Below are 22,300 nucleotides of genomic sequence, written 5' to 3' on the forward strand. Positions count from 1 at the left end.
AGACTGCAAGCTCTGTGGGGAAGTAGCTGTCCCTGATAGTATGCATGTACAGTGCCTAGAACAAAGGGTTCTGATCTCAGTTGGACCACTCGCTGCTGCTGTAATACAAATAATTGTCATAATAAATCAGCATAGCTCTATTGACGGCAGTAGAGTGACACCATTTTACACCAGCTGAGGATCTGGTCTTAAACGTACCTTAAAAGTGGACACTTTCCAAGTCAAACTAGGGCACTCCATTCTTGGACCAGCAGAGGAGCAATTCAGAGAGAACAAATTCAAGGTCCTCCTCATTACAATTCTTCTCACGCAGGATTATCTTTGATTTTTCCATAGCTCCTCCACACAGGCAGCCAGAGGCTTTGTTGAAAATATATCCATCATTATCACTATAATTTATTATTAGTATTGTAACTTATTCATTCATATGGCATTCCTCCCTGCCCCCCGCCAAACTCATACACGAATCAAAGTGTTTGACATGAAGCAATATGAAAACAGAGAAAGAGATGGGTTACAAAATACATAAATTAGCTGGCGAGATTGATGCAAGGCTTGCACTGAAAACTAGCTAGCCCCATAGAGACCAAGTGGAGAAGTCAATCAATGTGTGGGGAGAAACCTGTATGGTCAGTCATGTCAAAAGTAGCTTTTGGATCAAGGAGAATTAGAACAAAAGTTGATTTGGCTCTGGGCTTTGGTAGAAAAGGACCTCAGAGAAGTCCTTGTTTTTTCTGTTTTCCAGAAAATCATATATAGGGATAGGTTGTGATGCCTTTATTCATAATGAATAGGACTCTACTCCACCCATAGTCCTATTGACTTGAAAGCAGGGCTAGGAAAATATTCAAGTTGGATAAAGGTATGACCCCTTGGCCTACATTACATCAGTAATTAGATGTGCAAAATACCTTGTATAGTAATGGGTACTCTTTCCATATGCTCTCCTGAGTTCTCATACTGATTTTCCTTTCCTTTACACCAGCATAAATCAGAAATAACTCCAAGGGAGCCCGTGCATTTAGCACAATGTACAACTGGTGTACATGATTGGAGAATCAGGCTTGATGAGCCAGATTTTACCCCATGTCCTGGGTCAGGAACGGAAGAGAGGCAATTCACATTTACCTTATTCATGGGCTGCTCAGGATTGGTGCAGCTACCACCCCAGGCTAGGGGCAGCTTGCAACTTTACTTCATTGCCTCTGGGGTCTAATGCCCTCACCATCCCCTTCTCCTCAAGCCTCTGGCCCATCCTGGAAAATCCACAACATACGCCCTGCCCCAGGGGCTGCTGCAGAAGTGGTGGAAAGCTTGTGGAGTCACTTCTGTGCCTAGCGTAGTGGCCCACTGTGCTGGGGATATTCCTGCCTAGCAATCCTTTACACCTGAGCTGCAAAGTTGGGATCCAGATCTTGTTGGAAATAGGCAGATCTAGGGGGTGAGCTTGGCCCAGTGTAGCACTGAGGGCTTGCTATGATGTTTGGATCCAGATCTCAGCTTTTTCCAAGTGCGAAGGGGTCCAGCTCTGCAATTTTGCTTCGGAACCATCTAAAGTTTGTAAGCAAAGGAAGAGAAGAGATTTGGTGCCATGTGAAATGAATACAAGCAGCTGCTAACATAAAGGGGGAAGGGGAAACCCCATGGAAACTATAATTTTGTCTGTGTCCCTTCTCAGTGAATAAAACCCTCCGCCACACATCCTACAACCTTCCAATCCAAAAAAAGCAAGAGCCCCTAAAAGAGATTATAGTGGAACATCTTGATTTTAGATCTATCCAGCCATAGTCTATAGAACCCTGAAGCCTTCAATAATTCATTATTCCTCATCTTAATTTCCTTTCCTGATACGAACATGCAGACTGCCATTTACTTTATGCACAAGGTTTCACTGAAGGTGATTCTATTTATGCAGTTTTAAAACATGGCCTCTTCCCTTTTTAATGTTAATGCCATGTTTTAAGGGTGCAGACTGCAAAGGCTTGATGTCTCTTCGGTGAAGCGTAAGTAAAGCATGAAAAGCAGTGACTAAGGAAAATTGAGAGAGTCTGGATAAGCAGGAGTGCATTTTATAAAATGCTTTGGCTTCCTACCAACAGGAAATGATAGACAAGCATCTTTGGCGATTTTATGAAACACATCTTTTCTGCATTGCATTAGATATTTCCCCTTATTTTCTAGGAATCGACCAGAACCACAATTATTTATCTAAATAGTCTCATTCTCCTTCCCAACCCTGCTCCCCGCCAAAAAAATTTTTTATGGGCTTGGATAAATTAGATCCTGGATGCAAACGATCTCTGGCTTTATAAAACCCAAAGCATCCCTTTCAAAAGTGCTGTCCATCTCAATCATTTTTTCCTGTAGTACATATACTGTTAGTTGATAGATACTTTGTATTCTAGTTTGTGGGGTTCAGCTTCAATCTGATGGACCTGTTGGATTGTATTAAGAGAGCTATTACTGTCTGCTTGCCTGCCTGTCACCTTGGCATTCTTTAGAAGCTTGTCTGGATGTCTTTTGAGAGGACTCACCTTCACACCTAGACTGCAAGTAATTGAGTAGGTCTCATGGTCACCACATACCCAACTGTCTATATTACTAATGAACAAATCCCCTAGCTCCACAAGTCTCTATCTCACAGTGGCAGCTCCATCTCCTGGAGAGACCACCTCAGCAAGTGCGGGATGATCAGCGTCCTTTGCTGGATGTTGGGTCTCAGTTTTAGGGAGTTTTTCCCTGTGTTCCATCTCAGTCTCCATCATGAAACCAGCTTCTTCATGTGAAGGATTGGGGCAGCCACTTCCTGTGTGGGCTTGATCTACAGTGTCCCAACCCACTGTGCTTATAAATCACTGTGTCCACCAGCTCAGCAACACTGGATTAAATTTGTTGTCTGTATGTTCCGAGGGCCACAAACTGCTTCCACACGGGGCACAAACATGCAAAGCATGGCTAATTATGATATCAGGGACAATACTCAGGCTGTGTGAGTACTCAAATGCAAAAATATTCCATTCGTTTAATATTCTTGATGAATAGGTAAATTATTCTAATCACATTAGCTATTCTATTCATTTATTAGCTGAGAGTGATTAGAAGTGAATAGCTGTAAGAGGATCCTCCAGGTGTGAAAATTAGACATCTATGGTTTTATGATGTTTATTTTCAGCTGAAGATAATTGTCTCTTTAGCTTCTCCAGACACACACACTCTCTCCCTTTCTATCTCTTTTATCTAGGCCTAAAGAAAAAAAAAGGAATAAAACAGGGCTGGCATACAGGTGCTGGAAGATCAGGACATTTTAACTAAGGCATCTGCAGAATTTAATAGAATTTTTAAAAAATATTTAGATTGAGATATCCAAATGAGTCTAACAGCATTCAGTGGGATTTAGGCACTTTAACACCCTTTGAAAATCCCAGTTGTAAGCTGTTTGCTCTTGTAAATTTACACTAGATTTGATAGCATGAGAGAGTTAAATCTTCAGTTTATCCATGGTGTAAGTGTAATACAGGTCCTGTGCGCTGGGGTGGAATTTCTCCCTCCCTGGAGCTCTGTGGCTTACTGGTTGCTACTGATTGGGTCACTGGTATTCTTTTTGTTCCCTGATTGGATGAGTGAACATGCACTCCCTGCTTTAATTTGACTTTGCAACACTGAAACTCCCATTGTGCGAGCATTCATATCAGTGAAATGTGATTTCTCCAACAGCTCACGAGAGGGATGCAAGAATGGCTAAAGTGAACATGTAATAAAATACAGCAAATATTCCTAGGGGGAAAATGGGCAGTATTTACCCAACTCTTCCTATGATGCACAGCTGATCAATTCCAAATCGTCCCGTATACATTTGTAGGCCAATACAATGGAGAAAGCAGTAATATAAGCTGTGGAAAGAACAAGGGACTGGGAACAAGGAACTGTGTTCTAAACTTTGGCTCTGGTACTGAATTACTACCTTGGGCTTCATCTTACATGATGGGTCAACTGACTTCAGTGGGGCTCTTTACCATTCAGGCTTCATGCATGCAGGATCAGAGTTTCATTCTCAAGCAAGTCACTTTTCACTTGTTTCACCAAGTCTAAAATGTTGGCCGATTAATATTTGGACAGTGGATGTGAATATTTGTTTCACTACTTCATGACATGCTACAAGGATTAATTAGTTTCACGCTTCAAAAGCATTGTCAAGATGGCAAAATGCTAATAAGGGCTAATTGATCGTTATATTTATATTTAAACCTAAATAATTTTTTTTCAATTTATTTTTAATTTTTTTACAAAATTGACCAAATGTCTTTCATTTTTCTTGGGAAGAATCTGGCCATTTAGTTTTGACTGATCTGTCAGCATTCATTGATACGATCTGATGGACACTGGTTGCCACATCAAGAAATGGTGGAAACTGATCTGTTTTAATCCCATTCTCTGTTTTTAATATAATATTCTTGGAGGGAGCTGGAGGCGGTTGCTTATTTTAAACAGCTTAAATATTTGTGTCAAAACATTGTCCGTGAAGGTTCAAATCCAGCCCTTGCCATCACCAGGAAAAAAAAAAAAAAAAACCAACAACCTGATGATGTGACCATTTGAAATGATCTAATCCATGCTTCAAAACTCTTTGTTCTCCTGTTTGCTTGCAATGTTGGAGAGTGTGAGTTGAGTGCTATGCATTAGACTGCCTGAGCGTGTGCTGAGTATTAAGTCTTGTTTCAAAGATTTTCTTCGAAAGGCTGACTGGGGAGATTGTAAGTCTAAAAAATGCAATTTGCTCCAAGTCTGGGAGTGTGCACCATACCATGAGTAATCTCCTGTGGAGGGGGACTAAGAATCCATCACCACACTGCAGGAAGGGACCCACTATATAAGTTTGTGCCTTTAGTTTTGGGGGAGAGAGACCCAGTCTTTCTAGGACTTGAAATCCTGCATTTTGCGGAGGTTGAAGAAGCCCTTGAGTAATGATAGTTGTACATTTGTTTGGGAGGAATCATTTATCTCTATGCCAGTTGTTTAGCCTGGTTTCCCAAGCTTGAAAATTTAGATTTATTGGGTGTCAGAAATAGGAATGGACACCATTTAATAGGCTTGTGTTCCATGAAGGTGCCGATGATGATAAGGAAGGAAACTTGAGAGGCTAGCCACAATGGCAGGTGGAATTATGGTGGGACAGGGGTGTTAATAAAAAGTGTGAAATCCGATTGCAGTGATAAAACACAGGTTTGAGAGATCCAAAATCCTGGAGAAATGAGTTGGTAGTGCTGATCAGAATTCCAATATCCTGTCACAGGATAGATGGTACAAGTTAAGCAATCGACTAAGCTTTGAACTTGAAAATGCCACCTCCCTGAATTCAACCTAGATAAATTCACAGTTCGCTATTAAAGGGAGCCCCAAGACAAGACTCTCTATTCAGACGCTGCCTATCCAGAAATCATGGCTTTGGCCCATCTCTAATCAGTCAGGAAGAAATCCTGCCTGCACCTTTCTTGCAATGGACTCACTGAATAACCAGTGTTGTTCCATGGAGGAAGTGTGGACTGCAAGGCGGTGGATATATGCATGTGCATTCATGCACAGAGGCTGTGGGAATCTACTGCTATGCAGATACTCCCGTTGCCCCATATGCATTGAACCAGAGGCTGGACTAGCCTTCAGGATGTGGTTCCATAGCCTGGAGCAAAGAGGATTCTCCCATCCCCCAGTACATCTGCAAGCACCCAGCCCGGTTACGTAAGCCAGTTGCCGGGCTCAGGATTAGGTCCTATACCATATACACACTTGTTCGTGCATGTGTTTCACTAGTGATCTTCTTGTTTACGCTGTAGGCTAAAACGGGGTTTGCACATAGCAGATGTGAAGCATTAATCTTGGACGTTTTCCCAGTTCTCTCGTAGAGAATCCAAGTGCTCAGTATTTCCTGCACGAAGCAGGAGTCTTCAGTCTGACACAATGCCAGCTGCGCTAAAAGCACTGTGAGCGAATGCTTGGTGTCTGGGTGGCTGGTAGCCCTTATACAAAACCAGCATTTTGAGTCGGATCCATTCCTAGCTTGCTCATTTTAGTTTTCTTCATAGCATAATCCTTATCCGGGGCAAGTGTCAGGAAAGCTCACGCTTACAGTGTCTCTATGTACTAAACAGCAATGCACCACGACCGGAAAATACACTGCCATTGTCTTGTTATTCCTCCTTGTGCACCTGCTGCTCTTTGTGTGTTGCTGCAGCTGCCCTTGTTTCCACTGGATCCTTAATGATCCCAGAGGACCTTTCAGGTTACATGCAACTATTGTGATTCTGGAATCTACTGTTCTTGTGGCAGAAAGAGAGAAGTGGTCAAAGAGGGAGTCAGCTGCAAACTGCTGGCTCTGTTCACTCCTGAAATATCTGTAGCCCAGGGAAGCACCCTGCTTTATGAGTTTGATTATGGCTTCAAAATTTAGATTGATCAAGAATTTTGGAGGGGTTTTTGGGGTGTGTTAATGTCGCTTAAGCGAAGTGGTAAACATTTTATTCTTTCCTGCCAAGTTTTTCACTCCCTAGAGTATGTGGACAGCTTAAGAGCTACTATACTATATGGTCCCTTCATTTGCTTTCATATATGGTTCCCACTTGTTCATCTAAAATGCTTGGATTAAGTGGCAGCATCTGTCCTATGTTTGTGTCATCAACATTGAATTTCTAAATGGTCATTTCAAATCAGTGCAAGATACTCTACTCTGGCTTGAAAATCAGACTTCTGCAGGCTTAGCTTGCAGTATTAGAAGCTAACAAAGGTCCATCTTGATTTTTGGTTCTCCTTGGAGGTCTTCAATCGAACCACGATGGTGCTGGGATGTCCACGAGTAGCATTCTTCTCTATGAATCAGTACCAAATCATTTCCAGGAACGGAATGATGCTGCTTGAAGTACTGTCTCCTAGTTCTGTACCTTTATGGTCAGTAAAAGGTCACATGGCACTTCTTGCAAGCGTTAAGGAGATTTATCCCTGGTATCCTGGCCAGATCCCAGGTCAGGTAATTACATTCTGCCGACCTCGGAGCTGCCCAGAGATTTCTTCCATATTAGGTGCTCTCTACTTCTTTTACTTCATCTCCTAAAAACGGTTGCATAGTCTTGTGTAGTGAAGCAGAGTGGCTGCCGTGCTCCATTTCAGTGCAAGATGAGCGATCTCCATGCACACAGGGCAAAATTGTAGCTGGACCCAGAGTGGGGCATACAAGGGAAGGAAGGCCCCAGGATCGTTTTTCTGCCTTCCACCTCATCAAATGCAGAGTCCAGCCAAACAGAGTCTACAACTAATCCTGGCGAAAGCCAACCTAAAAGGGTTATCAAGGCAGTGAAGCCATGACACTACACCACCCTATTACAGGGTAGCAGGCCATGATCCTGCTGCCACCATGGCCTCTGGAAGGGAAACTGTCCCTGGAGCTTCCGCTGGGTGAGTCCCCTTCCTTGTCACCTCCAGAGCAGTGGTACTATGGCTTCAGGGCAACAACTGGGAGTCTGCAGTCTGAAAGGCGCTATCTACAAGTGAATTATTAACCGAAAGGAGCGTAACCCCACCACTGCCACCACTCTCCTGCCCATCGTAAAGTGGGAGCAACAGCCGGTGTGTTAACACTGCATTCTCCATCACATCCATGTCATTTCAGGAATCTCTCAAGAGTACATTAAGGAGCATTTGCGTGCACCTGACCCCTCCAGTTCGATGCACTTTTTCGATGATGGTGGTCCTGCGATAGCCGTCTCAGGTGTTCGGCTGGCTTTGATAGCATCACCGAGGATTTTCCATAGCTTTTACATGTCACTTTCAACACGATGATGATGATGTCCTTCTAGCTACTGTGTGAGAACTCATTCCTGTTGAAACGTGGTCTGCCTAGACCATGGCCATTATATAATGTAATAAACACGCAGGACACAGAGAGTCTGGCTAAGCTACATCCCTTACCAAATTGTTTCTACTATTATTGTGTTATTTCTGTGTTGTTTTCATTCTTAGGATGTCAGTCAGCACTTTCTCTTATTTCTAGGCCTCCTTTATCAGGCTGTTTGCAAATAAATTTACCACCACCCATCCCCTTTCCCTTAGACAATCAATTTTATGATGTAACTCACAGTTTGGATGCTTTCCCCCTCTGCATGTAGAAGCTTTTCAGTTCTTCTCTGGCAGTTTTATCTGTTATTCCTTTCATATACAGAGGGAGGGATAAAATACAGATAATTGCAGATCCTGTGCATCTCAAACTGTTTGTAGTTGCAATTATCTAAAATAATTGTCAGAAAGATCTGTAGGCTTAATGCACTTGGCTGAATGAATACTCTGCAAGCTAATGTTTTAACAGCCTTTGCCAGTATTGTGACACTCCTTGTACTAGACCTTTAAAATGGGTTAAACTGACCCAAAGTCATAGGAAGGCACAAAGAGGTTTCCCAGATCACCTTGAATTAGGGCTTGTCTACACATAAAAATTTATCTGGAATAAAGGAAGGTGTGAATTTAAAATGGATTAACTATTCCTGATTAACTCTGGGTGTGGATGTTTTTAGTCCAGAATGAGTGCTTTATTCCATATTAGCTTAATCCACATCCAAATGGGAAGGATAAATTTGCATAGTTCCCCATGTAGATAAACCCTTACTCAGAGACATCATGTTCTTGGAATTCAATTAGTTCACCTAAACACACATTAGAAGAGAGGAGCATAACTTGCATGCATACAAATCCACTATTCTTGTCCATATAAGTGTGTCCTCTCCACCACTTGAAGTCTCTAAATCAAAACTGGATGTCTTTCTGAAAGACATGCTCTAGCTCAACCAGAAGTTATGGGCTTCATGAATTATCGGGTGTGATTCTCCGGACTCTGGTATGCAGGAGGTCAGGCTAGTTGATCATAATGGTCTCTTCCAGCCTTAAATTCTATGAATCACCAATATCCATCAGTTATGGTAAGGGGATATTGTTTTTTGGATAGAGCAGAGGACTGCAAGTCAAGACTCATGGGTTTTATTCTTTGTCCTGCTGCATTTTTGTTGTGGCCTTGAGCAAGTCACTTAATGCCTTGCATCAGTTTCCCCATCTGCAAAGTGGGTAGAATAAGATTTATCCACCTTACAGGTGTGTTGTGAAAGCAATTAATGTTTCTGACACAACGCTATTGATTTCATGTTTGAATTATAATGGTTTCGAAGAAGAGTAGTATTCTAACAGCCTTTTTCAACTAGCCCTTTTTAAATCAATTCCACAAAAACTAAGAATTTTATCCACTCATGGTGAAGTGTACATAGGCCTCGGTATTAGACATACAATCAGTCTAACTGAATTGTAACTAGGGCTGTCAAGCGATTAATCGCACAGTTAAACAATAATTTAATGTTTTCTACATTTTCAAATATATTGATTTCAATTACAACACAGAATACAAAGTGTACAGTGCTCACTTTACATTTATTTTTGATTACAAGTATTTTCAGTCTAAAAATGACAAACAAAAGAAACAGCATTTTTCAATTCATCTAATACAAGTGCTGTAGTGCAATCTCTTTATCATGAAAGTTGAACTTACAAATGCAGAATTATGTACAAAAAAACCTGCATTCAAAAATAAAACAATGTAAAATTTTAGAGCCTGCAAGTCCACTCAGTCCTACTTCTTGTTCAGCCAGTTGCTAAGACAAATGAGTGGACTTGTGGGCTCTGAAGTTTTACATTTGTTTTGTTTTTGAGTGCAGTTATGAAACAAACAAAAAAATCGACAGTTGCACTTTCATGACAAAGAGACTGCACTACAGTACTTGTATGAGGTGAATAGAAAAATACTGTCTTTTGTTGATCATTTTACAGTGCAAATATTTGTAATCAAAAATAATATACACTTTGATTTCAAATATAACAGAATACAATATATATGAAAATGTAGAAAAACATCCAAAATATTTAATGCATTTCAATTGGTATTCTGTTGTTTAAGATGTGATTAAAACTGCGATTAAGCTTTTTAATCACAATTAATTTTTGAGTTAATTGCATCAGTTAACTGTGATTAATTGACAGCCCTAATTTTAACATACAGCTTATTAAATATACTAGCCATTAGCATGGTATAGGGGATAGATTTTCAGTGGGACATCTACAAGTACACCACAATATTCCCACATTAGTGCAAGCTCCCGTGTTGTGTTCACAAGCACCTGCTACTGTAATGACGTCCCAGCATGTATCAATACCGGGATTTGAACCCAGAACCTTCAGCATTGCAGGACGTACCAAAGAAAGACAAGAACGTGTGGCTTATCTGACCAATGACAACTGAGCAGCACAGCATGATTGTTTAATATGCTTTGTCAAATACTGTTTGAAATCAATCTGCATGGAAAAGAAAAATGAAAAGAAATAATTTAATAAATTCAAATAATGAATAAGAGGCTCCTGTAGCTGCATAAAAAGATTTCTTGTCAATTTACTTATTCAGCTCTAATAAATGCTAACAAGGGAGAAGCATTGCCATGCTGCACAGGAAAATCATGCACAAAAGGAAACCAGATCCTCAGCTGGTGTGAATCAATGTTGTTCTATTGTCTTCGGAAGTTGGCCCATCATCTGTGAAATCCCTAGAATGCTGCACAAATCACACATGAAATGAGCAGGACCTGGCAGGCAGATAACACGTGAGCTGTCTAGTATCTCTTCTGCTTGCTGTTACCTGTTGGCAATGATTGCCTCTTAAAACTTCAGCTCATTCTCAGTATGTCAGGTGCTTATCTGTATGAGATCTCTTCCCCCATGAAGCTAGAGGTCTTGTGACAATCTGTTAGCTGACTTATTTTCACCTCCTACTAAACTGTGTTATCACTTTGAGCCAGATATAAACTTTATACAGCCAACTTCCACTTAAAACATAGATGCCCCACTTGGAGATTGCTGCACCATGTCTGAGCTACAGTGAATAAATGTTTCTTTTCCATCTCAAAAATCAGATTCCCCACTTTTCTGCCAAGTACCTGACCCCTTCCTAGAGACTGGCATGCCTGGAATTACTGCATTCACCTCTGGGCACCTCAGTACCAGAAAGATATGAATACTTACATAGTGCTTTCTAACCATAGATCTCAAAGACGGGGGACTTGCCTAAGTTCACCCAGGAAGTCAGTGGCAGAGTCAGGTATAGAACCCATATAGACTTTCAGTCCATTGTCCTATCCGTTGGATCACACTGCTTCACTAGCTGGCAAGAAAGTAGAGGGACTTTAGAGAGGATTAAGGGGCTGGGGAGATTGATTATTGGGGAATATTTTAAAGGACTAAGTAAGTGTGATTCTGCACTCTTTAACACAGTAGTTAAATGGAGTTCACCAGTGTAAAACTGTTGTAACAGGGTGGAGTATCAGGCCTAGATATATACGTCGTTTGGCTAAAGGAGCGCTAAGGGTGGGAGAATGAGGGCATCAAATCTACCATTATTTGAGGGTGAATCTGCTGCCTCCATGAAGTTCAGTGTTAGGACGTTCTAAGGTAAGGGGTTGGGCTTGCTGTACATCAGGTATACATGATTTGACAGTGGAAAAGGAACGCTTTGCACTTTTAAAGCATGTCACGTTTAAGGACCTCAAAACATTTCATTTGACACTTGTTAATTAAGCTTCATAAACTTCCCCATGAGCCAGGGAAATATTTGTGTGCAGCACCTCATGCAGTCGGGCTGTGATGGCTGACTGAGGCCTCTAGCTTCTTCCGCAATACAGCTAATACCTAGTCAAAATATCCTGTTCTCCTATTCCCAGACGAAGAGAGGTGAGAGATAAAGCCTCTTCTGTTAATGGGATTCAGCTGTGGAATGAGATTGCAGAGGAGGCCAAGCTAATCCAGGATCCCCCTTTTTGGGCACACTTGTCTAGGGCAAAGAGAAAATCCTCGAACTCAGCTAAGCATCCTGTAGATTTGAGGTAGGATTTTCAGAAGCAGGACTCAATGACAACTCCTCGCAGGAGCAGAGTTAGGCCAACGCTGAGCACTCCCCCACAGTTGCCATTGACATGCGAAGGGCTCAGATACTGCACTGGTGGAGGCAACAGAAAACCCTGAGAAAGCAAGACGGGAACATGAGGCACAGACAGGTGAGGTGGCGTGGCCGTAGTCACAAAGGCAGATCCAGCAATAGCACCCAAATCTTCTGGACCTGCATGTTTGCCAAAAGGTCATTCTTCCACTCCAGTCAGACTGTGGGGAGGAAAACACTTGGAGCTGTGGACTAACAACAATTTACAGGCCCAGCTTTGCACCCTGCACAAGCCAGCATTTTAAAATTTGGGATGAAAAATAAGATGTCATCACTGCAGCAGCAAGCTTCCCCTCGCCCCTCCCTGCCCCGGCACCAGCCTTTTGTCGGAAAGATGCCAGTGAAGATCGTGCCAAGGTGCTTTCCCCTGACCATCTGCCTGATGAGCCCACATGCTAGGACTGTTTTGATCCAGGACCTAATCGCACACAAGTCTGCTGGTTTATGGGAATCCATTGTGCAGTTAAAACCAAGACTATTGAAGGCTTCTTCTAAACACACTGGACAAGTCCTAGGGAGACAAGTCTGGCACACTGATGCTTCCCTTTATCTTCTTACAACTGTAAATGTAATAGTAAGATTAGAGTCAGTGTGGGAATGAGGGGGTTATACACTGTGCCTCAGAAAAATTCAAACTGGGGCTGCAAAATTTATCATGGAATCCCTAGAAAGACAGGGAGGTAAAGAAAAAGTAATTTGTGTTGGTCTTTCAGGAGCAAGTCCGATCCCCAGTGCTCAGCTCAGCTACCATAGTGGCAAGTAAAGTATTAAAACCTAGATGGTGGTGAGACGGTCTGGTGCCCCATGTTATTATTTAGGCTGGCCCACTGGGTGTATTGGCGGGGCTTGCCTCAGGGAAGCCGGATCTCCAGAATCGGAGCTTTTGGTTTTTTTAAGTAATTTTATAGATTTTATGTTGACCTTCCAATGGCAAAATGAGTGTAACCCATAGAGACGTTATCCTGAGTCTGCTGAGAGCCTGCCACAACAGCTCTGAGGGGTGTGAATTCCACTGCCCCCTATTCAACTCAGTGCAGTGTTAGTTCTATGGCTACCGATGAGGGGACTTTACATGTAATCATTCACTAGTCTTCTCTGATCAGTTCATTAGATGGGACCAGGGTAAGAGCAAGGCCAACGTGCTGGGGGAGGGGAAAGGTGGAAGCTGCTGCAGGGAAGGAAACAGAGGGAAGCAGGGAGGAGACACACCAGTAAGGGGAGAGGAACAGAGAGGAGGATGGGGAAGGGAGAGAAACAACAGTCCTAGGGGTGAGCAGGTTTCCATACTGAATGATGCTGGAGGCAGCATAGCTAATATTGATGGTAAACGAAGCTTGGATTTTCAAATGAGCCAATGGGAGTTAGGCACCTAAACCCCTTATGCCTCTTTAAACCTTGTAGACTAGGGCTTTCAAGGAGATCATATCCTTCTACCCCAGATCTTAGTGCAGACCCTCCTGCCTTGGGCTGAGGGGAGTATGTCCTAGATGTACACCCCAGCCCACAGACCATGGTTAAATCATAGTTTGACCTTCACCGCTATGCAATTTAACACCACATCTTAGGCTAACGTGACAGTTCTTACCTGTGGAATGGCCAAGGCCAGAAGCAGGCCTCCAGACAGGGCAGGCCAATAATCTGATCGCACACAGCCAGCTCTGGTGTTTACACACTCGCCTATAGAGCTATGGAGATCAGAGCGGTCTTCGCTGGGACGCAACGCAGGCACCAGGGCTGAGGCTTTCAAAGCTGGCTAGGGCAGGCAACCCATTTATGTTAATGGGAATAATATGGTGAAATCCCCTCGTGGGCTTTGTAAGTCTCAGCTCGGAGTGGTAGCCATTCCCGTCCATGCTTTAACAGCGGCCTGGACTTTGACTTTATGTCCCTTCTGAAATACAGCACTGCCTGCAGCATGGTGCCCCATATGGATGTGCTGGGTATTCGCTCAGTACTGGCAGATGGAAAGAAGGACTCCTCTTGAATCACCAAGATGTAAGTGCTTTCCAGCAGGGAGCATCTTTTAATGTGTTTGTACAGCACCTAGCACGCCCTAGTCCTCACTGTGCCACCATAATCATAGTAATAAATTCCGGAAGCCCCCTGGTTTTGCCTTGAAAATCTCCCATCCAGAACCCAGCTCTCTTGGCTCCAAGGCTTGTATCTTTTCACTAGACCACACTGCCTCTCAACCTAGTTCCCGAGCAGAATGCTAGTTAAGCTACACACGCCTTCACCTGCCTCATTCTTCTTTAATGAGCAGAGAGAACGGCAATAACTAATCCTGATGCAATTACTGCACTGCTGTATTTCACCATGATAATCCTTCAGCTCTCCTGAAGATGCTTCTCAGGGGTGCAGGGCTTTCCCAGATGTGCACTCACTCATTGATCTCCTATCGGAAACATGTCAGCAGCTGTGGACAATATCTACTCCCTCCCTCACACCATTCCAAGAGGGAATTGTCTTTAAACAGCATATTCTCCTGCAGTTTGAAAACCATCCCAGTTTGCCTGAGACTGTTTCTTCTGTGTTTGTTTCACGCTACATACCGGAAACACACACACAATTAGTCCTACCTCCCTAGCGTTCAGCTTACCCTGTTTAAACTGAGTAATGAAAAAAAGATTGTGTGGGACCTCCTCATTTTATTCTAGTAGGGATCTGTCCATCCCTTCTATGTGGATAGTTTCTACACACACATTCCTTTGTTTAGGAGGATCCTGTATTATGTTGACCCAGCAGCGTGTGGCACTAGAAAAGGAAATCGAAAAGGCTCTTGAACGCGAACTATACTTGGTTCAGAAAAACACAGGGGTTTGCCGACAGCCCTGCTGTGTGCCACAAAGAGGAGGCTGATTAAAATATTAAACAGCAGCCTGAATTGCAAACGCCACATCAAATATCGGTTCAGCCCACTGCAGGGATATTGCAGGGGACGGTTGTGAGATCTGGCTCCCAGATGATTATTTCAGTTTCGTGGGTCGAATCTGGATCCGTGGTCCGGATGAATATGCAAAGCACAGGGAACAATGCGATGCAGGCTGTTGCTTGGTTTCTATTTGCTGTTTTGCCAGTGGCACACTGTCGGATCAAGTTACTTCCCTGCTCTGTGCCTCAGTTTCTCCAACTGTAAAATGGGAATACTAGTGTTGGGTGCTGTAATGATTGAGTCACAAGCTAATGTATTTAAGGAGCAATAGAACTGCCAAATGTTATTTGGTTCCTAATTAATCAGTTCCAAAACTTAAAGAATGACATCCTCAGCAGATGTAAATCAGTATAGGTCTACTGAAGTCAATGGAGCTACATTAGTTTACACCTGTTAAGGATCTGCTGCTAGCCCTTTCTCTGAAGCTTATTAACATTTCCTGATTCTACTAAATTTGGCCCGAAATCTTGTTGTTTCCCCACATTTTCAGGAAAATACCTGAAGCATATACCAGGAAATCAGCCTTTCTAATGGTCTTTCCATTCGGGACTTTTTTCTGGTACTCAGGAAATGTGGCAGAGCCTGGAATTAGGTCCACAGAGTCCCTAGCTGACCTTGGGCAAGTCATTGATACATCATGTACACTAAGGCTTTTTTACACAGCCAGAGCAGCTTAAAGGGTCTCTAGAGCAAGTGAAATCAGGCCTTTAGCCTCGGTGCCTCATAGCCTATCTGTAAATTGGGGATAATAATATTCCTTTTGTCTCACTCTTTTTCTGTCTGTTCTGTTTAAACTGTAAGCTCTTCATGTCAGGGACTAGTTTGTCTCGCTGTATCTTGTGCAGTGCCTAGCACAATGGGACCCTGATTTCACCAGGGATCTTGAAGCTCTTCTGTAACATAAAAATGAATCACAGGATGCTGCAGGATTGCATTCATAGCCTCCCGCTTTCCCTCTGCCTCCATTTCGCCTCCCAGCTTCGATTTATCTATCTCCTGGGGGCCTTTCAGCTTCTAATTCCATTGTTTCTCACCTGGGAATTTCAGCCTATTATTTAATTTCCTTCCAGATTTCATCCCCCCACTGCTACCCTCTTTGTCCCCTCCAAGGAGGCGTTTTACTTTTCTGTCCCTCTGTGCAAGTCAGTTTTCGTTGGCTCTCGCCGAGTCTCCTCTTGTCAAGGCATTATCCAGTGGGGAGCCTGATTATTTAGATTCCTTGGTTTTCCTCCTTTTAATATATCTCATCTGTGTCCTATAGTCTGACCCCTGCCAAAGGACCTGCCAGGGCGGCTGTTTCTTCCAGCCAGAAGCCCTCCCCCGGCTTCCCTTTCATCTGCATTTTCTAAGAGATCTGTACTTAAGGCAGAGAGTCAGTGAAGGGTTTAGGGCCCCAGGGTCCAGTGACTGATTTTTCCTATCACCTGAGAAGGGGGCAATGGTGGAGGAAGGTAGCAGAGCCTGGCTGTGGAATGGAAACAGTTTAATCCCCTGCGCAATCCTTTGCCTTTATTTGACAAATCAGTCCTGAGCTTTATTTATTTATTTTTTTAAGCAACATAACTACAGAGGGCCAGATTCTGCTTTCTGATCCTCCTCTGCAGCTCCCATTGAAGTAAATAGGAGCTGGCCCCGAAGAGGTAAAGGCCACCTTCTAGCCTATTTTATTTTAATCCTCATAAAAGACCAGAATGCAGAACTATAAATGCAGTGCCCGCTAGATAGGGACTCTCGCTGCACATTTTGGAATCAAGTTAATGGGAGTGGTCTGCTCCCTGGAATCTGATCTGGTCCATTCGCAGAATTTGGATCTCAGTCAAAGCCCGAAGTCTGAGAATGTTTGGATCTGGGGTTTTGGCTCAGAATCTATCATTATTTATTCTTTGAATTGCTGTAGCCACGGACCAGCACCCCATTGCCCTAGGCAATTACTAGGAGCTACAAACGCAGAACAAAAAGCCAGTCCCTGCCCCAAGAGTTTACAATCCATATAAGGTCTGTCTCTAATGTCTCTACTGCACACTAGAACCATGAGTGATTGTCTTTCCACCCTGATATCCAAAGGCTTGGAGGTTTGCGAAATTAAACACTGCAAGAAATGAATGCTGAGGTATTGCGGTGTAATTCACTGACATGAAAGCCCAAATGCAGCAACACTGTGAAGATGATGATAACACCTAGCTCTTATACAGTGCTTTTCAGCAGTTCAGCTGCAAAGGAGGTCGTTTTCAGTACCTCTGTTTCAGAGATAGGGGAGCGGAGGCACAGAGAGGTGGCATGACTGGCCCAGGGTCACTCAGAAGCCTAGCGGTACAGCTGGGAATAGAACCCAGGTCTGCTGAGTCCCTCTCTGGTGTGCTAGCTACTGGGTCATGCTGCCTTTGATAGAAGGCCTAAGTAGCAAATCACAACCACTGGGAGACTGCTTCATTGCCATCTGTTCACCCTAACGTGCCACTGACAACAAACCTAGTCACCAAGTCACAACTGTAACGCCTAAGGGACCAAACTGATTCAAACAGCTTTTGCACTTTGGCGAGTTCCAACATTCAAGGGAAGTGGGCGATCCAGAACTTGAAACCTTTTATATCTGAGCTGGTGCGATTTTCCTGAAATTCATCAAGATTTGCTCCGCTTCCAAAGGATGCCCCGGACCCCGATGTGGAAGGCTGACACAGGCCGCAATATTAGAGGCACGATGATCATGTGATGGAGAGCCATATGCACAGCCTGGGATCCATAGGCAATCACCTACCATATGGAGAACAGAAACATGTTTTTCCTAGCTCTTCGCCAGGGATTTGTTCGTTAAATTCCTGGAAAAGGAGGAGACCCACCGACATCTCAAAGCTCTGAATCCAAAGTAAATAACATGCTGCAGTAATATATTTAGCAAATGATAATAGGGAGCGTAGAAAAACAGAGAGGGGAGGGGGAGAAAAATACATCTCCTGGCTGGGAAGTTATTGCAAGTTTATAGCCAGAGGATTGGCCATAGTGATTAGCACAGTATAAATGCCTAGATAGACTGGGTCGAGGAAAGGTCTTTAACACAGATGATGATTCTGCCATTGAATCAGGTCTTCAGCTGGTGTAAATTGTTGCTTCATGGAAATCCACCAGTGGAGGGTCTGTCTCTTTAAATCCCTTGTGAAGGCCTACAAAGCCCTACCTAACACCACACTGCCCAACTTATCCAACCTGGGCTCATTGCACAGCTGCTTGTTCACATTGGCCTTAACCTCTCTGGCTGAGATTCTGGGCTGCACGTTCTTGGAGATGCAGCACCGAAGGGTGGAGCCCAGGAGAAGGACAGGCAAAAGGTGCTTGCAGTTACCTTTGTGCCCACCTTCCTGGGTTGCTACGTGTGCCTGTGAAGCCTCTGATGTAAAATAGAGGCGCCAGGAGCTGCTCAATTTCATGGGAGACCTCCTTGGGGGCTGCTTATGGGTTGCTCAGTAGCCCACAGCAGCAGAGAGTACCCATAGCAGGAGTACATTACAGGAGACTTTCCTCTCACCCCCAGCATGCTCCTCTGCTGGGGTACGTCTGGGGGTAAGCGTAGAGCTGTTGGGGAGTTCTCCCCTGGACAGCTATGCTACAGATGCCTTAGCAGGAGGGAGAATTTCTCCGTTGTGTCTATATCCCCCGCTGTAAAATGGTGTCAGGAATACCGGCCTCACGGGAGCGTTGCGTGGATGAAGGTGTCGATGCGTGCAGGGTGTTCTGAATCTGTGGAGCTTACTGTTGGTGCTAAGGCTTATTAGTAACAACTGTGGATTGTTGGAGGATTGGTTTGTTATGGTGGTGGTGGTGTTTTTAACCAAATGCTGCAGAGAGCTGCTGCCTTTGGAGTCAGTCACAACTGACCTAGTAATTGCCACAACATGCCAGCCGCAGTCCCATCCGTCACACAGCACAACGTGACACGTCAGCTGGGGAAATTCAAAAGAAGCCGTTTTCTGTCTGCTTCGATTTACCAATAAAAAGATGGAAAGACTTTGAAAACACAGCATTCAATCTTTGTATTTCTCTATGAAAATCTCTTTGAAAACATAAAGGGACAGTTTATCAGTGAAGAACATTGGGCCAAGAGTACGATGAAAACTATTTTTTTCCTCACGGGCACCATGTTTGTTTGTTTGTTTTTTTCCCCTAAAATGTTTGGGTGAATTTAGGCCCCAATCCAGCAAAGCACTTGTCATTTAGCACAGGCTAAATTTGAAGCATTAACATAGTCCCATTGACTTCAACAGGGATAATTGTTAAGAACTGATGTGAAGAGCCACTAGAGGAAGCCTTTTGAAGTGCTGGACAAATTGCTTTGGTCCTACAAAACCTGGGAACTATGCTACACATTCTTGAGTGCCTTCTGCTGGCACCTTATCTATTAAATAACTATTTGTCTATAGGCACTAATTACATGCTTAAGTGCATGGAACTTTATTGGATCAGGACCTAAGTGATGAGGAATGGTATCAACCTGACAGTCCTGGGGACTGTCACCCACTGCAGAGGAACAGTAAGGTCCCAGAAGTGCAAGCTTCCCCCCTGGTGCCTTGGCGCTGTGTATCAACCAGTCAGGTTGCCTTGACCACACCCATCCTTAATTTGTCTTCTGAGACTGTAAAGAACGTTAGGTCACAAGTAAAAATAGATTTGATGGTCTCGTCTCGATTTCTTCTAAATGTTGGCCCAGAACATAAAAGAACCATAACTGATTGCACATGGAAAAACCCCAAATTTCAGATGTTGAGGATGCAAAGAACCTACATGCCACTGACACACTTACATTAATTACTCTCTTTTTCTGTCCCTACAGTGCTTAGCACATGAATCATCGAATCATAGACTTTGAGGTCAGAAGGGACCATGACGGTCGTCTAGTCCAGCCTCCTGCACAACGCAGGCCACGGAATCTCACCCACCCATTCCTGTAACAAACCCCTAACCTATGTCTGAGCTATTGAAGTCCTCAAATCATGGCTTAAAGACTTCAAGGTGCAGAGAATCCTCCAGCAAGTGACCCGTGCCCCACGCTGCAGAGGAAGGCAAAAACCCCCCAGGGCCTCTGCCAATCTGCCCTGAAGGGAAATTCCTTTCCGACCCTAAATATCGTGATGAGTTAAACGCTGAGCATGTGGGCAAGACTCAAAAGCCAGACACCCAGGAAAGAATTCTCTGTAGTAATTCAGATCCCGCCCCCCCATCTAACATCCCATCACAGGCCACTGGGCATCTTTACTGCTAATAGTCAAAGATCAGTTAATTGCCAAAATTAGGCTATCCCATCATACCATCCTCTCCATAAACTTATCAAGCTTAGTCTTGAAGCCAAATATGTCTTTTTCCCCCACTGTTCCCCTTGGAAGGCTTTTCCAGAACTTCAGTCCTCTGATGGTTAGAAACCTTCATCTAATTTCAAGTCTAAACTTCCTGATGGCCAGTTTATATCCATTTGTTCTTGTGTCCCATTCTCAATTGACCTCAGGCACTACCATAATAAACAGGATCAATAATAAATAACACCCTATTATCTGGGACTAGAATAGGGGTGGGCAAACTTTTTGGCCTGAGGGCCACATCTGTATGACAGGCCATGAATGCTCACGAAATTGGGGTTGGGGTGCAGGGGGTGAGGGCTCTGGCTGGGGGTGTGGGCTCTGGGATGGGGCTGGGGATGAGGGATTTGGAGTGTAGGAGGGTGCTCCAGGTTGGGACTGAGGGCAGGAGGGGGCTCTGGGCTGGGGCAGGGGTTTGGGGTGCGGGAGAGGGATCACGGGGTGTAGACTCCAGGTGGCGCTTACCTCAAGCAGCTCCTGGAAGCAGGGGCATGTCCTGCCTCTGGCTCCTGTGCACAGGTGCAGCCAGGCGGCTCTGCGCGCTGCCCCGTCTGCAGGTGCCACCCCTGCAGCTCCCATTAGCCACAGTTCCCAGTCAATGGGAGCTGTGGGGGTGGCGCTTGAGGCGGGGCTGTGTGCAGAGCCCCCTGGATGCCCCAAAACATAGGAGCCGGAGGGGGGACACGCTGCTATTTCCGGGAGCCTCAGCACGCATGCGCAGAGTAGCCTCTGACCCCGTTCCCCAGCTGGAGGGTGGGAGCAGGGCAAGCCCCAGACCCCGCTCCCCAGCAGGAGTCAGATTAAACTGGCTGGAGGGCCGGATGTGGCCCACGAGCCATAGTTTGCCCACCCCTGGACTAGAACCTTGATAGGAGTATCCAAAAGTACAGGCCCCTGCCATGTCAGCTAAATGAGATCCCCCTGAGTAGAAGTAATAGTAGGTTTGTTATGTTCTAGATGAGCAAGCCACTCATGGGCAATAACTTCACACACAAAGCCAGTTCATTAAAAGGCATATTGGCAGAGTTGTGTTATGCTGAGATCTGCCAGGGTGCTATACATTGCTCATTTTCAGCACCATTTCTCCCCCCACTCCTTATTTCTGTATTGATATTTTCAAGATATGCTGTTATGTGTAGTTAGAGAACATCAGACAGACCATAGGGTGTTACCTCTAAAATCTCATAAATGATTTCACCCTCTCGAGGCCCAGGTTGTTCTAAACTGCTGAAGGTAACACAATGGAGTAGCTAATTCAGGCTAAGTGGACGTTTGTTCAGATAATAAATACATTGCAACTATAAATTCCACCCCCCTGCTAAAGTGCAGTTGTATTACCCCAGCTATATTACCATTTTTTTAAACATTTGGTTCTGAGACTAAAACAGTTCTATCATATGGTTTTAAGTAATGCTTCCCAAAACTAAATACTCGATCCAACCAATAGCTCGGGAAATAAAGATCTGGCATCTGGATCAGAAGTGCAATACTATTTAATTACCTCCTGGTTTAAAGACTCTCTTAACGTTAAGTCTGGCTTTGACAAATACCATTCCGCCCCACTTATATCCATTCAAACACTGAGACAAATGTCATTTTTCCTGGCTCTCTGCTTCAACCATGTCATACCATGGCCCTCTTTGCGGCCCTCTATCAGCTCCCCCTTCTCCACTGCACGAAACATAAACAACGTGTCTTCATTTCCCCACTGGACGGGTCTCTCCTAGGCTTCCTTGCTCCTGCCAACATCAGCTCCTTCCATGCACTGCCAACAATGCCAGTCCTGTTTGCTCGTTTGTCAAATTTCCCAATTTCCTTCAAGTCCCTCGTAAAAACCCATCTCTTCTGTGATGCCTACAAAAAACTCAACAGTGGACAGGTAGCTGGTGTGCTGTGACCGCTGCTTATTACATTGATCATCTCATTGCTACTTTGTGCTTCTGTGTCTGTTTTTCCATCCACCTG

Source organism: Eretmochelys imbricata, chromosome 22 (assembly GCF_965152235.1).
Source record: "Eretmochelys imbricata isolate rEreImb1 chromosome 22, rEreImb1.hap1, whole genome shotgun sequence".
Classification (NCBI taxonomy): Eukaryota; Metazoa; Chordata; order Testudines; family Cheloniidae; genus Eretmochelys; species Eretmochelys imbricata.